General features: G+C 34.3%; 1 non-coding gene across 1 annotated transcript; it reads left to right on the top strand.

The window, feature by feature from the left end:
* The first annotated feature begins 3,988 nt into the window (after positions 1–3,988).
* On the top strand, positions 3,989–15,014 carry LOC109504955 (uncharacterized). Its single transcript, XR_012142914.1, has 3 exons — positions 3,989–4,180; positions 5,393–5,440; positions 14,774–15,014. It is a non-coding gene; the product is annotated as an uncharacterized protein (transcript).
* Positions 15,015–17,091: the final 2,077 nt, after the last annotated feature.

Below are 17,091 nucleotides of genomic sequence, written 5' to 3'. Positions count from 1 at the left end.
TGTTTTAGCTAGACTTAACATATTGTCTTGAACCTAATTAGATTAGGTCCATATTTAATTAGTTTCTTATCTTTATATAGAAGTGTTTCATATGTGAAAGAGGTTTTCCATGTTACCCACCTAAATTCAATGCCAAAATTTATGGGTGTGGTAAAAAAAGAGTCTTTCTTTTAATACATCTCTCTATTTTCTACTTCATTTATTTCTTTCACATATCATTAATATATGATATTTATGGGTGTGGAAGAGAAGAAGTTTTTCTATACTTGAGACTCCTCCACACTATTTATTCTTGCATGACGATTTATTTCCTCATGTGAGAAAGTGGAGCACCAAGAGTTGGCATCCCTTGGGAGACCCATACACCTCTTCATTTTCTATTTATAAGAGAAGCCCCCTATGGATTTTGAAGCAGATATCCTGGCATTTGGGTGTGGGATAAGTGAGAATTAAGCAAAAAAATTTGAAAAAAATTAAGAAAAAGAAGAGAGGAAAAAATAGAAAGAGAGAGAAGAAGAGAAAAAAAGGCAAGTGAGGGCTGCTTGACTTAGGGTTTGATTTTTTCATGTGTTGGAATACAAGACCAAACTCTATATGATGAGATCTCTTGAAAAGATATTCTTGGCATGGTCTTAGTAGAGGAATCAAAGGCAAATAAATAGTGATATGATTCATTCTTGGAGAATGACATCGATAGCATTCTTGTGAAGAAAGGCTACAGTACTATTTCGGTTAGGAAGGATCTTGATCATCTTTTGTGTAGATCAATATTGGAGGATTTCTACTTTAGAGTCTTGTGGAGATTATTTTATCATCTGATTATTTTCTTTAGGAAGTATAATTTCTATCCTATTGCATCTTGAATGATTTGATTGGAGTTTACAAGGTGATTCTAGGGTTTTAGTTCTGGTATGCTGGTTTTAAATGTTAAAACTCTTTTTATGCATGTTAAAAATTTTTAAAATCTATATTTCACTGTGTGACCAGAATCCAATAATAACTATTTGATGGAGTAATCTCATAAATATACTTGCCACTCTTGTATCCTGTATATTCATAAAGACATATAAATTGGCTCCGAACCCCTCTTTAAAATTGCTATAAATGTGCATTATATATTTTTCGACTACTTCTATTAATATAGGTAGTCTATGGATATAGACAATTGATTTTGTTGGTCTTAATTTAAAATTTTTATATAATTTCTTCTCTCAAAATAGATTTATTGTTTTCTCATACTTTCTATAAACTTTGAAAGAGATAATATTTTGTGGAAAAAGCTTTTGAAATAACTATTCATACTCCCACTTCATTGTATTGTTATCATATTAGTATAAAAGGACTCTTGATGATATACTAAAGTCCATTTCTCTTGTACTTCATATAATTCATTCATTCATCACTTTTTCTCGAATATATAATTTTTAACTAGGCTTTTCCATCGTGATTGAAAATATTCCATAGGGCGGCATTTATATATATAAGTTTTGAACTTAGTTTGAAATCTGAAATGACTTGAATATATATGAAAAAAAAATTTCACAATATTTTTAAATATATGCATATACACACACGGTGGCATGATTGGATAGGGCCATTTTAATAGTCCTCCACATGGCAGCACACTAATCTGTGAAGATTATTTTTGGAACCGAAAATCCTCATGTCACCTATTCAAATCTGATTCCTAACACATGAATAATATATTGAATAGATATTCATACAGATTAATCAAGATATATTAGGATAAATATCATTAATATTAAGAGAATGATATATATTTATTGATTTAGTATGTTGTTTCCCAGGCAATATAGCTGTAAAGGTTCTAAATAACCAAACAAATAAATCAATTATTTTATAAATAATAAAATTGCCACAAACACAACCTTCTGCCTATGATAATTAATACCAAGAAACACAACAAATGCCATTTCATATTTGTTTGTCTTAAAAGTAGTGTTAAATAAAACCACACCCCCAAAATATGCATAGTCCATAATTGATTGCCCATTTATCCAAAAGAAATAGCTATTTGCCCTATTTCATCGACCTATATAGCTGATAAAATGAAGGATTTTTTTTTTCTATCGACTCTTCAAATAATCTAAGAGAATTTATGCATCTCCAACCTTAAGTTATCTCACTCTTTTTGTATGTAAATAATTAAAGTAATTAATTTTTGTAAATCCAACATATTTGATAGCTTGGGATCTTTTGAAAAAAATGGTAAGCTTGTGAAGGACTCACTCCAGCTCTTTTTATCTGATCAATAACCATCATATGAATGGGAGCAGTTTGTGATGTGACTTTAACATATTTGTCAGAAATTATTAGATGATTATTATGATTAATGCTAACTTTACTCATATCCCATAAATTCTTATGATCAATTTTGAATTCAACATAAGCCATGCAATTTGTTCTTTTGATGGCTCGTGGTTTCTTAGTTATATATATAGGATGAGTCGCATGCAAACCTTCTTTATAGCACAGAAATATTCTACTTTGTAAGGTTCCATCATTCTAATCCTACGGTGATCCTTACAAACACCAAAACCAACTCTCTTCGTTGTGCATTATAAAATTTATATGCTTTTTCTTCTAAAGTAAATACTATATCAACTTCTAAGTTTGAATGTGAACTAACTATCTTTTGTAATAAACTTTCATCATGATGGATATCTATGAACATCAAATAATTCAGAAAAAACAACATGTTAAGTCCTCTAAAATAATTATAACTACTATAGTTATGCATTTAAAAGTAGTATCTTGGTAATTATAGTTAACTTAACCAATAACTTATCTATATTCATGATACTAGATATGTATATCAATAAATTTTTGAATATGGATTAATAAATAATAAGATTTGCATCAGGAAAATTATGGATGCAGTCATTCTTATTATATTATTTTAGCTTGATATAAGTATGTATCATTTGAATATGTTGCATGTATTTGTATAAATACTAAGTAAGATATAAATATTTGTGCATATAGAGTAATTTAATTTAGCATTTCAAATAAGAGATGAAATATAGAAATTAATTCAACTAATATCATAGTTTTTGGTGTGGAAAGCTTGGCATCCTGAATAGGACTTGTGCTAGAACTTGAAATCTCATCTCTCGAGTCTTCAAATTTTTCTCCAGTATAGTTTATGAAAAAAGGAGAAAAAATTTAACAAAGTGATAAAGATAACATTCTAGCTTTGCCTAATATAAGAAATTATGTCCATACCATTCTTTAAATTTCATAAACTCTTAGATGCAAAGATCTTGAAAAAAAAATAAAATTTGGAGAAGCAAAAAGGGATACAGGAGGAAGATCTCACAGATGAAAGAGATGCCTTCATAAAGAAGAGGATAAATGGAGAGACTTGATGAAAAAGAAAGAGGATACAGTTGGTCTCTCCTCTTGGAGGATCTCTCTTGGCACATACAATTTTTTTTCTTTTTTTATTTTTTAAAGTTATGAAACTAACAGACTATGTTAGTAGGAATCCTCTTACCTATATTTGATTTTTGAGTTTTCTTTTTAAGATAATAAAAAAAATACCTATATTTGATTTTTGAGTTTTTTTTAAGATAATAAAAAAAAATCGTGACATAAAAAAAGTTCCATCTTATATGATCTTCTATATAGTGCCTATCCATATGGTTTTTGTTCCTACATTGACACCTCCATCCTACTTCCATCAACCGTGCCTGCCACCGTAGCCTCCACTACTTTGATTATTACAACATTTCCCAATATCGCTATATTTGTATTAAAAATAATTAATTATATAAAATATATTTATATTTTAAAAATTAAAACATAGAAAATTAAAGTTTATTAAAGTTTTGTTTGTTAAAATTAAAAAAAAAAAGAAAAGGTCCAAAGGCACCTAAGAAATGCATGCACCGCACGTGTTTTTTTTAACCTTGAGTAAATACGTGCACCGCACGTGACAAATACTGGAGTCAGATCGAGTACCTGGCATCCGTGTTTAGAATTCCGACCTCTCGGAGAGTGCCAGCCGCCCTACCTCAAGAGGTGCTCGGAAGAAGCGCATAGAGAGGGAAGCGATCTTCATTCCATGGGTATCTGGGACGGACTCTACCGCGTCCTGATGCGCCGGAACTCCGTCTACGTCACCTTCGTCGTGGCCGGCGCATTCGCCGGAGAACGGGTAGGGACTTTGCCGATCGGCTTCTCCCCGCCCCTTGGATCCGCTAGTTATTCGTATTTGATAGCGTTCATCTAGCTTGCTTTATAGAATTATTACCTATTCGACTTTATTTTGGGTTTTCTTGATTGGATCTGATGCAAGAAGTTGACCTGGCCATGTGGAGTTGATTCATGCTTTCCATTACTCAATGATTTATCTTTTCTTTTTGTACATGTAATTATTTACATTAATTGCTGAAAATCGAGTGAGAACCTGCGATTCATTCCGTTTTATCATGGATTCCAATCGAATCGATCGTAGAGAAAGGACTCGAAGATTTCATGCAGTGATCGTGTTTTTGGAACATTTACAACTGTCTGTGTAGCTTGAAAGCAAGATCTTTTTTGTGATGTTGCACAAATTCCTTTCCACCAAAAAAAAAAGAAAAAAAAGAAAGAGATGCACTAATTCCAAAATAACCTTGCATGGATTTGCCTTTTTAAAATAAGTCCTGGTGTCCATGTAGATTAAAAAAGATATTACATGTTAGAAAAAAATTGTGCATGAAAATGATCTAGAAGTTACTGCAATTCAATTGAGAACTTGTAGTTGTTTTCTTCTGGTTACCAATTAAGAGCTTGATTGTATAAATTAGGCATGAGTTTTTAACAAATTTGTTCATTGTGCCTTTTTTGATCATTTTTTTTTCTCAGTGTTCTAGTTTTGATTTTACCAAATGTAGTTTAAATTGAGATCTTATATGTGATTGCTTTCTTTGTATGAGGTTAACAACCATGGTATTTTAAAAGCCAATGTATAGAAATGTCTGGCACATTATATATGAGTGCACGCACGCGAGCAAAGGAATCCATGAGTTTCTTGACAAAATTTCCCATTCATTATTTTATCATAAAAATCTATATTTTATTTAGGAAATACACCACCTCCATTTCTTAAATATCTCTCTTGTTCCCTTTATGGATTAAGAATGGAATCAGATGGGCTACATTAGATAAGGATTGCAACATGTCAGGCTAGTGACTTTGACACATGAAAGAGTGCTATAGTTTTGTTTTCCCATTTATTAATTTTTACTCATGAAAGAATCAATCTTTTGCATGCAGGGCCATGTTTTGGATGATTTATCTTGATTATGCATACATTGTTTCGTATTATCAAATGACAAACTGGTTACTTCTTGTGTCTGACTAGTAAATTGGTTGTTTGCTGCAGGCAGTGGACTACGGAGTTCACAAGCTATGGGATCACAATAATATTGGGGTATGAATGAAATGATATTGCATGTATATGTTACATATATAGTTGTGATCCCTAATTTTCATAGGATTTTTTTAATGTAACATTCACTTTGTGCTTGATTCGCATTTCGGACTTCTGTTTCCAAGTTGAGAGAGTGCAAGACATGTTAACTCTCTTGACTTGGGTTTTACATTTGGTCCACTTGTGTGTATCTGTTGCCAAAAGGTAACACTTGAACCTCTTGCATGTTGTAGATTAATTAAGACTTGCCACTTGGTGGTATTCTGCTACCTCTTTATTGAAGCTATTCAGTGATGATTTATTATGAATATCTAGGCTCGTAACCTGCATTTTCCTTTTTTTATTCCATGCAGTCTTTCTGGAGATAAGGTATACGACTTTGTCAAATTCAAAAGCTAACCCTTTTACTCATAAATGATATGTTGTTAAAATTTTAACTTGGTGACATATTGGGTAGGTCATTTGGAGAACAAACATAAAGTGTGCAGACTAGTCATAAAAATTTCAGAAATTAGAAAGATGATTCTTCTGCAAAATATAGTGAAAGGGACATGTCCAACTCCTCAACCACTATATACCAATTATGTTGCTTGATTTTATCATCCACTATGGCAATCCCAAGTACTTAGTGGAGGATTTTCCACTATACTTGCTTCAGATTCATCATGCTTACAAGCTACAATGTCATATAGAACTTCTGTCATACAAAGAGTAGTTTATCACCCAAAGCTCCCAAACTTTTGTCCTCTACCCTAGATCTAATCAAGCATCTCTTGTTCCTTTTTGGTTGTTAATCCCAAAACAATGAAGCATTCATCTAATTTTGACTTTGGAATAGGTATGTATCAGATTGGTAGCGAATTGAGATGGTAATGTCTACGTAGCATGTAAGTGATAGAGAGCTTATTTCGATGGTAATTTGTGAGTCAACTGAGATTCAAGGGTGTTCCATGAAGAAGTGGGGCTTAAAGTTGTCTCAAAAAGTAAATAAACAAGGGGACAAAGCCTAAGTTTGAATGGATGATTGGCAAGAAAGATGTATAGAGTCTGCCTCAACTATTGGAGTAAATCTTGAGAGTTATGATTAATTTTATCCTTCTTTTACATCAATAGTAATAACATTTTGCTGGTGGGTAATAAATTCCTAACAAGAGCCATAAGAGTGACTTGTGCTTGAAGTTTTTATGGTCTTAATGATACTAAGATATATGAACCCTGTGGCTTTGTGTTAACATATCCTGTGATATATGCTGGCTGATAAGTTGTTTGGGATAAACAAGCCTTGTGGTCCTGAAAAGGAAAACAAAGCTTGATCTAATTTGATTATATTCTATTTCATAGCTGAGAGATAAGGGCAAAATGTGAAAAAGGATCATCCTATGGTCCATCATGGATGGTTGATTTGTGATGCTGAAAATTGAAAGAGGATTTACGTCATGTTGGGAACATTAGAGAAGAGATTGCTGGTGCCATGAGCATGCAGCCCTTAGAATTTTTGTGAAGAACTCCTGAAGATAGTAGATAGAAGATTGAAGAAGAACAAGAAGAGAGTTGAGAAGTGGAATTATTCAAGTCATCAAGATAAATTCAATAATTCTTAATCTTGAAAAATGCAGCTTAGAACCCTTTTCCTAGCTAGTTATATAGATTCTTGAGATTATTAGTCTTAGAGAACATTTAATCCAGACCCTTGATCTAATTAAAGTTCTCCTATGGCATCAAAGGATGAAATGAATCTATTACTAAATTTTAACCGAAGTTTCAACAGGTTTTAGCCTTAAAAATATGGGAATTTGGCCAACAACCATGGAGCACAACTTGTGAACCTCAGATAGATATTTCCCAATGAGACTAAGATTCCTTAAGTCCGATTTCTGCAAAAATTTATTCCTCATATAAGCTTGCTAGTTCCAAATTGGGGGTACATCAGACTCCCTCAAGTTGAGAAGGATCCATCCTGGAGTTCAGAGATGCTTTCTTTTGTTCTTCTATCTATTTTTGATACGAACTGAGACCTCCTTTGGTCTCAAAAGATTCATAGGCTGTAATCTTAATGGTTATGCCTAAGGTTCTTGAAGTATAATTACTACCATATCCTCCTGCGTACAAGCATGAATTTGTAGGCTGTGTAGAAGTGCAAAAGTTAAGCTGATTGTTCCAAATTACATCCTTGTCAAATAATCATGTTCTACTTATAGTAATATATGTTGCATTCATCACAACAAAATAAGTTGTTAAGTCTCTGTGTCTGCTATTGCTGATGGAAAAAGAGATGACATTGGTGCTCCATGATAATCTTCACACATCTATTAGCAATTGATTTAGAGATGGTCTTTGCTCCATTTTGATGTCAAGTTTCACAATCACCTGGTTGAAACCATATTCACAGTGCGTCCACCTAATTCAATCCTTCACTAGGTCCCCATGCGCTACATACCATCTTCAAGTGGTCTTGCAACAGTTGGGTATCAGAGTCAACCTTTATAGTCCCGTTCTCACTTGCTTTCCCTTCCTTTCTTTAAACTGTTATCTCTTTTTCTCTACTATGTTGTCTGATAGTTTGTTGAATGATCAGCTTGAGACCTTCTCTCGAGATTATATGGCAGCAATAAACATATGTAGCAACTTATTGGAAGGGTTGCGTTCTTTGTAACTCAATTGATCTCCCTAAAGCTACTTTACATTCCTTGAATGCCATGGCCCCTAGGAACAGAAGTAGTGCCGCAGAGAAGAATGAAAATATGTATTATCAGTTCCGTTAGAGGGAGTTGTATGATGATCTGGCACTGTTTAGGGGACAAATCATCATACCAGCCACTGGTTTTATCTGCATAATATTAGGTCTTTCCAAGATCTTGGCAAATACTGGGAAATATTAGAAATTTAGAATATAAAATGGATCATTGAGATTTTAAGGTTTATAGCTGATATGTGGAATCTTTGGAGTTTTGAGTGATTTCAGAGGATCTAGGGAGGAGATTGAAAAAAAAAAATGAGGCAATGGGATTTTAGGGGTTATAGCAGATGTGTGGAACCTTTTATGGTTTTGAGTGATTTAAGAGGAACAAGGGAGGTCTTAAAGTGCTGTAGTGATTAAACCTCTGTGGCAGGAAAGCAGAGTTCTACGACAAACACGTATATGCAACTTTATCAGTCTGTGCAATAGGATAACACATATCAGATCCTCTTTTTCTAGAACATAATATGGATGATGGGAAGGAAAAAGAGAGGGTGGTGGGGGGGGGGGGGGGCCGGGGGCGCATAACTATCTCCCAGCTGGCATGCTCTGTCTTTAGTATCAGAATGCTCCAACTGCTTGTTACGTTGTCCTTATAGGACTTAATGTAATAAGAAAAAGGTTTACAATTCATATCTTCGGAAAAAAGAAGGAAACTTGATAAGGGAAAAAAGCTGCCGGCCATTATCCTTATGTTCTTTGTCAACAATGTCAAGGAATAGAAAAAGAAAAAGAAATAAAAACATGACTCTGCTCTCATGGGAACAGTCAGCCTAGTTACTTCATCTCCTTAGGAGGCCAAGTAGGGTCCATGTGCAGACCAATGGAGAGTCAGGCAATCAATTGTCACGAGCCACATCACATGAACAACAATTAGAATCAACTATTTAATTCTTTCTTGCTTTGGCAGTAAAAACTTTTAAAAAGCTTATAATTCTCAAGTTTCTGTCATCTTGTTAGTGCTCCCAAGTGGAAGTTTATAATACTCAAATTTCTATCATCTTGTCAGTGTTCCCAAGTGGAGTAACGAAGTTCCAAGAAAACTTTGAATTGCTTTGCAGCCATGGATTTATTAATTTCTGGGCATAATTTCTGCCGAAGTTCTATTGACAGCAGATATCACTTTGCTTGGAAACTTGTACTGTAGCCATTCTTGACAAACCTTTAGAAAAATGGTATTTCGCAGAAAAGAAGTACAGCTCTTTTTTTTCCCTCTTCTGAAATCAGTTAATGGACCATTATAGTTTGTGGTCATGACTACTACAAGGATGTCTTTACATATGCATCAACATATGTCATGTGTGCATCTCTATATAGCATTTGGTGCATAATGGTGCGGTAAAGTCCAAAACACTAGTTTCTGCAAAAATAAATAAAGAGTAGTTTTCTTCAAATAAATAAATGTTTCAAAATGATACTAGAAGAATGTCACTTTAAATTTTCCATTTTAGTTGTTCCAGAAGATGTTAAACAGATCTTTTGCTTTTTGATAATGTAAAATCAAACATAATGACATCCTCTCCAAACTAGAAATTATCTACTTGAAATTATAGAACACAATTATATAAATATCCATGCCTTGAGCATGCTTGACATGTAAGAAATTCTGATCACAAGGCATTTCATGGATTCATTTCAGTTCAGTTCCACATTTTGTGCTGTGGCAGATATTTTAATAAGTCTTTATAAGGATGGATAAAAATTGATTTGTGAAGACTCTGATGTCACAGATCATAGTAGCAGCTGCAATGCTGCAAGGATTTCAGCTGTTAGGTTTTAGTTGGATGTACCTTTGGCTTGAAACCAAATAACTAAGTTAAATAGGATCCCACTGGTACTATTATTACTTGCTATATGCTTGGATACATTTTTGAATGGATGCTTTCCTGTCTTAAGCTCATTTCCAGATCTTTGTTGAAGCATATTTGTTAATGGGAAATTAATTCAACTTGCAAATGAAAGCCTCCATGTGGGAAAGAAATTGAGTCCCCTTTTTCAGATATTCGAATGAAGGTACAAAAACTAAGTTGAGAATAATGCATGTAACAAAAAGAGGGAAATACTTGTTCTGAAGGAAAACCCCTGACGCACATTATCAGATGTTGGAATGTGCGGGAGCTAGAGGGTAACTACTTTTTAGCTGTGACATAACTTTGTGCCAAGTAATTTGCTTGACTATATGGTCTATGTTTGCCATTTCCCCTTTGTTGCCATTCTCTAGTAATTCTGAAATTTTTGCTCCTTGATGATCTATGCTTTTGTAATCTTATTAGTCATTGCTAACATGTCTGGTCATGAGGTTTCTTCTTGTATCAATTATTAATGAAATTCAAAACTATTAATGGATAAGACAATAAGCCTTGTCAAAACTATTTGTGCCATTATTATGTATCTTTGTTCTTTAAATGTAAAATGGTACTTAAGTACATAGCAATTCACTCAAAAGGAAGAACAGTCTTGGTCAAGATAAATGATAGACTGCCATGTGATCAGCTATTTTATACTTATTATGGAAAGGAATGAGTAATGTTTCTAACCTTGTTTAAGTGGAAATTAGATTTTTGAGTTTTGCTTCTATATCACAATTTTCTTGTTGTTTTTGAGTAATCTTTCTAAGAAGAGCTAAATCTTTGTAAAAACTGTAATGAGTGAATGTATGGAAGTCACATGTTTTTGGAACCCTTATCTAATGCACCAAGTTGTTCTAAAGTCAGTACATCATAAAATGCCATCAGAAGGTTGGAGTCTAGCATTGATGATCTGAGCTGTTGAATGTGGTTTGCGATCTCTGGACTAAACATCATTGAGGTTGGAGACCTCAAGCCTACGCATCATGTGAAAATTGATGGTTTAAATAAATACAACACAGTGCTCGTTTTTGACTATGGTCTAGGCATCTACAATGCTCGTTTTTGACTATGGTCTCGGTATCTTCAAATTCATATGCTGTAAGCAGCTTTAAAGCTAGTAGGTCATATTCAGTAGCTTGGATTTGATTCAAAATTAGGTCAATAGGATCTCTCTCTCTCTCTCTGTGACAAAAAAAAAAAAGACAGGATCTCTCTCTCTCCCCCCCCCACCTTGTGTATATATGTGTGTTTTTGTTGCGAGTGTGGATGCCCTAGTATCTTGCACATGTCATGCATGTGGTAAGGAAAAAAGAAGACCAGACACCAGATGAGCAGTGTGGGGTGGTTGGTTCCGGGAGTGTTGTTCCAATTTTAGTAAATGTCTAAACAGACATCTTATCCTTGGGAGTCCTATTGTGTATTTAGTGGCTATCTGGTTGCCTATATTTGTAGGTTGTGGTTCAGCTATTAAAAGAAAAACTCCAAAACCTGTAACTGGTATTGCAACTAAAACTAGTTGCACTTCTGAGGAATATTGTACTTAAGAAAGCCCTTTAAAAGGGGTTCCTTCACCAATCTGTTTGTTTCCCTTCTCCTTTTCCATGGTATTCTTGTAATTAAGGTAATAACAATAATAACATAATATTGTTATTGAATTAATATTATAATATTATTACAAATAGCAATATTAATAATATTCAATGTATATTATATTATTTATTATTATATTGTGATAATATCTTATTATTATTTTATTATATTATAATATAATTATAAAATTATAATAAAATTAAAATATTATAATATAATGTTATTATAATAATGTTACATTTTAATAGTAGTAAACTATATGATATTTAATATCGTTAGAGTATCATAATAATATATTATGATTAGAATATTATTAGAATATTAAGATACTGCACAATATTATTTTATTATTACAATTTTTCTAATATTATAATCTGTATAATGGTATAGTAATGATTATAATTGCATACAATAAATAATATATAACAATATATAATAATATATAGTAATTATAATTATTATTTATAATCTATATATGATGGCATACTAATAATTAGAATTGATAAAAAAACATGTCCTTATTATAATAGCAAATTATCTTATATTCATATAATTAATATAATAATTATTCTTATTCTAATCCAATCATAGTGTAATAGCTAATGTTTTAAATCACAATAGGTGGGGAGTGTCTTGGTCATCTTGTCCTATTCCTGCTAGAAAATGGGATTGATGGGGATGGGACTCCAAAACCCATCCACACAAGAAAAAAGAAGAAAGAGGAAAGAAAGAAGAAAAGGAAAAAGACAGGAAGGAAAGAAGAAGAAGGAAACAAAGTAAGGAAGGAAGAGGAAAAACAAAGGAAAGAAGGAAGAAGGGAAAGAAATAAGAAGGAAAAGGAAGAAAGAAAGGAAGAAGAAAAGAAAGAACGAATAAAGGAAAGAAAAAAACAAACAGACAAACAAACAAAGAAATAGATGCTCGATAGGGATAGTTGCTAGGATGGGCCAGGACAGTAGAGGCATCCCGTTTTGTGGAAAAATATTACTTTTTTATTGTAATGATAAAAATAACCTTGGTATTAGCAATATTACTTCTCTATTATAATGATAAAAATAATATGATGAATCGTCCCCTATTTCTCAAGGGGTAAAGCTTACCATCCTAATTATAAGGTAATTGTATCTCTTTCCACATCAAACAACCAGGCAGCTGTAATTGCATCTACAGTTTTCAGTTACAGACAACCAAAGAAGGCCTCTTTCTGCAACTATGATTCCAATCATTGGTAATTGAATTGTTGCCAATAATTGAATTACATGCAATTGAATTGTAGGCAACCAAACGGCACCATAAGAGGCTTTTTGGAGCCTTGTAGGTGGAGGGTGGAGAGAGGAGGATGAAAGAAGTGGAGGGAAGAGGGTGAGGACAAGAGGGGCCATGGATAGATCAATTCTGGGGGCTGGGGTCCTGGAATGGTTCGCACCAGGGCGTTTTAGGCACTTGTCAACAGTGAGAGAGGAGAGAATATGGAGGAGGGCATGGTGGGGAGGGTGGGTGGTGCTTTACCACTCTACTGCCTTGGAAGATAGACAAGGGGCTAAGGAGAATCAGGGCTGGGGACTGATATCTTGGATTGGTCGGTGCCAGGTTCTGTTTGGCAGTTGCTTACAGTGAGGGAGGGAGTTTGGGAGGAGGGCTTGACAAGGAGGGGGCCTGATGCTCAACCAAGCTAGAAGATGGAGAAGAGTTCAGGAAGAAAATGGGCTGGGTCAGGATCTTGGACTGGTTTGCGCTGAGGCTCTTACAGCAGCCACTGGCAGCGAGGGAGGAGGGATTAGGAGGAGGGCATGACAAGGGATCCATTTAGAGCAGGAGGTGCATCGAAGCATAGGACTTGAGGGGAAGGGGCGAGAAGTGAATGGATGGGAGGAAGGGGTGTGCTTAAGTGTACATACTTGGGAGGTGAGGGTGGAAGAGTTCATGGATGGAGGAAAAGGTGTGTCAGCTTGTCATGTAGCTGGCTGCAATCCAGGCTATGGCAATTACAAGCTGAGCTGCTAGGGCCTTGCAGCTTGACTTGCAGTCCAACTATGGACCTCCAAACATGCGGGCTGGTCCACCCCTTAGTTGGACTTGGAATGTAGTTTGACTTGCAGCACGACAAACAACCCCAACGAGAAATTTGCCTTAGGAGAAGGTTTTAGGAAGAAATGAAGAGAAATTCAGGGAGTCTGCTTTTGAGTGTTTGGCTACCAAGGTATTTGGGTAGCAAGATTGCAGTCTGGTCATGAAAACCTTCTACAATTTCAATCATAAAGATATACATACACACATCATATCATGCCACTTGGGGAGATTTGATTTGTAGGCAAGACGTCTCATGAGTTTTGTGCATATATATTTTAGTTCTTGTAGATCATGTCCAACATTTGGATTTTCAATTTCAACTCAGGCTTCTGAATTTAGCATTGAGTGTAAATGAACAAGATACTTATAATATTTAGCTATTGACACAAACTAGTGTTGTTCATGTGTAATGCATATGAAAGGAAAGATGGATGACTGTAATCCTGATCTGAAAAGATTTTTCTATTTCTTGTACATGTAGATACTTTTCCACCTCTGGCTATCATGTAATTCTGGTTCTCTGATCTTAAAGATAGATCAAGAACTAATCCAAGATGTGTGCATTTACCAATGATGGAAGTATAAGTAGTAGAGATGCACTATTTATAACAAGATCCTCTGTTTTTTGTGGTTGTTTATAAAAACAAAATTGCTACAAGAGCTAAGTATAACTTTTATTATTGCTTAGCCTTCAAGTTTCACTTGTTTTATGGAATGATGGTGAAATTCTTTTGAGAAAGAAAATGATGGTGAAATTCTTGTTGTGCATGTTATATCACTGATAAGAAAAAAGATTCAAAATAAAACAAAAAAGAAAAAACTGTCCAACTATACCGTACCATTGTATGAACGTTATTCCAATGTGTTTTCAGTTGACCTGTTAATTTGTAGGTTTTGTTACTGAAGTTAATATATTCATAGTAATTATGCCAGCACTCCCTTTAGAAGCTTGTTCCCTGTGAATCATATGTTTGTCTTATTTGTTGTCTACCTGATATTTTACTTATAGAACACATTTGTCCTGCCAACTTTGTTCTTTATGTTTTCTCCAACAATTCTTTTTTTTTTTTTTTGTGTTAATTGCAGAAAAAGTATGAGGATATTCCAGTGTTGGGGCAAAGGCAATCAGAATGATTTCATGCTCAGGCCCAGCTTTTTGAAATTTTTGATTATTCTGAATGTAGCAAAAGTTGTGAAGCTTTTTGAGGTTCTAATAAAACACTAGACATTGTTTGTTTGAGTCGAGACACATATTCCTTTTTGTTAAGACTCTTCATTTGAATGCTGAAATCAAGGTTGAAAAGCATGGTCATCATTGATTTTTTTATCTGCAGCTGTATGCAAAACTTTGACCAGGACAAACAACATATGCTGCTGGCTGTCTCATTTTTTCGGATTGAGAGATTCTGTATTCCAATTATGAGATAAAGAACTTGAAAATCAGATAATTTCAATCCAGTTTTCGTAGCTTGCCCGATTCTTGGCGAGTAGATGGTTTTGATATGGTAATGGTCATGCCTATCAGCCAACGTATCAAAAATATTTGATTGGCCTTTTTTGTTACTGCAGTCAATGTTAATCGTCAGTGCAGCCATCATCCCTAATTTTCATGTCTCAATGTTCTGAAATGATTTTCAAGTGGGACTTAAGCCATGATCATATAATGTGCATCACCTGCCGCTCTGTTTTTTCTCCTCTCCTCAGTGGTCAGTTTCATCAGAGTGGTACATGCTACTGGATCCAGATACCTTCCCAAGTAACAACATGTCTCATACGGTATTCTTGTTTTCCTGTGAACAGGACATGATCATCGCCAGCGCAGAATGTCATGATGCTGGATGAAAACTATCAACGAGGTTCCTGTCATTGGACATGGGAATCCGGTGACCGAATTTTGAGCTTCTGTACTGTTGGGAATGTTTGGTTGCTTGCAAATGTTTTGAAAACTAAGTTTTGGAAAATAATAAATCTTTTAGCCGTTTGGGATGGTGTGAAAACCAAAATACTATATAAATTATTATTATCATTATTATTATTATTATTATTTTTGCTTTTCCATTTCCTTTTGCACACAATTAAACATACCCTTAGTCCTTATAGTTTTGTCCATCATCTTATAATTCGGCAGGATCAATCAGCCAAACAGCAGACCTTCCCATGCGTACCCTCAGCGAGCGGCTTTCTCCTACTCTGTCACTGATCTTTATGCATCTTTCCTGCTGCAAAGAAGCTCGTATCCAAAGTGATGATAATAATTTCAGAACGTGTTTGGCTTGTTTGTAATTTAGAGAATGCCCTTCTATGAGTATTTTCATAAATAAAATCTATTAATTTATTTTCTTGGTGACTAATTTCGGTGAATATTTTTAAAATTAGTTATTAAATTCCATCTCTCGGTAATTATACCGAAAAATCTAGATTCAAACACTACCTTTACGTGAGTTTGGATACTAGGGATGTTTGGAGGAGGGTTGCTACCCTATTTTCAAATCCACTAGCAACGGGACTACCTTCCGTGATTATTTGTCCTGCTCCTTTCTCCCTTCCTTTTCCCCTCCTTTCCACCAGCCATCTCTTCTTCTTCTGTCGAGCATAATCAGGTTCTTCTCATAGAGGTGTCAGACCAACCTGCCTTTGCGAGGATATTTCATCAGATATATCCTTAGGAAAAAAGTAGTTCTTCGTGACATAAAATGCGTACTCTATTTTGTCTATTGTTTATCATGTTTGATTCGATGTATTATTATTATTTTAGGAAGCGATCCATCGTTAATTTTTCTTTTCTTTCTTGAATTTATCCTTTGAAAGTGGAAACAAGGTTAGGACGGACTGCGGAAACTATCAGAAAAAAAGTGGATAAAGTGGTGGTAAATGAGACAAATATCAATGCTAGAAGGAGATAGCGGTCCAGCGGTCAAAAAGGTCTGTGGAAATATTAAGTAGCAATTCCAAGAAGGGTTCTTCACAAAAAATCAATGATTAATCTTTTTATCATTTGATCTTTATCTTTAAATTCCTAGCTTCTTTCCTAAAAAAATGGTACTTAGTAGCAAAAATTCTTGAAGATCAAAGATAATAGTATCTATTACCATTTTACCCTTTCTAATTTGAACATTGGTCCCATGCCTATGGAGGGGTGCAAATAGGTCGGAATGGACCTCGACTCGATCTGATTCTTTGATCAAGTTCTAATGTTAAACCTAGATCCAACCTAATAGAAAATCGAATCAAGTCTAAGATCAAATTTTTTTATTCAATAGAGCATTCAGATCCGATTGAGTCTATGCATAACCCGGATCTAACCTAAACAATTTGGGTTGAAATCGATCAAAATCGGGTCCTCACTATAATGTACTAATAAATTCTAGTGAGAAGAAGTAAAAGATATGGGAGAGTTTCAGATT

The sequence above is a fragment of the Elaeis guineensis genome, chromosome 7, assembly GCF_000442705.2.
Source record: "Elaeis guineensis isolate ETL-2024a chromosome 7, EG11, whole genome shotgun sequence".
Taxonomy (NCBI): domain Eukaryota; kingdom Viridiplantae; phylum Streptophyta; class Magnoliopsida; order Arecales; family Arecaceae; genus Elaeis; species Elaeis guineensis.
The sequence above is the reverse complement of the archived record's forward strand: the minus strand, read 5'-3'. Positions and strand labels throughout refer to the sequence as shown.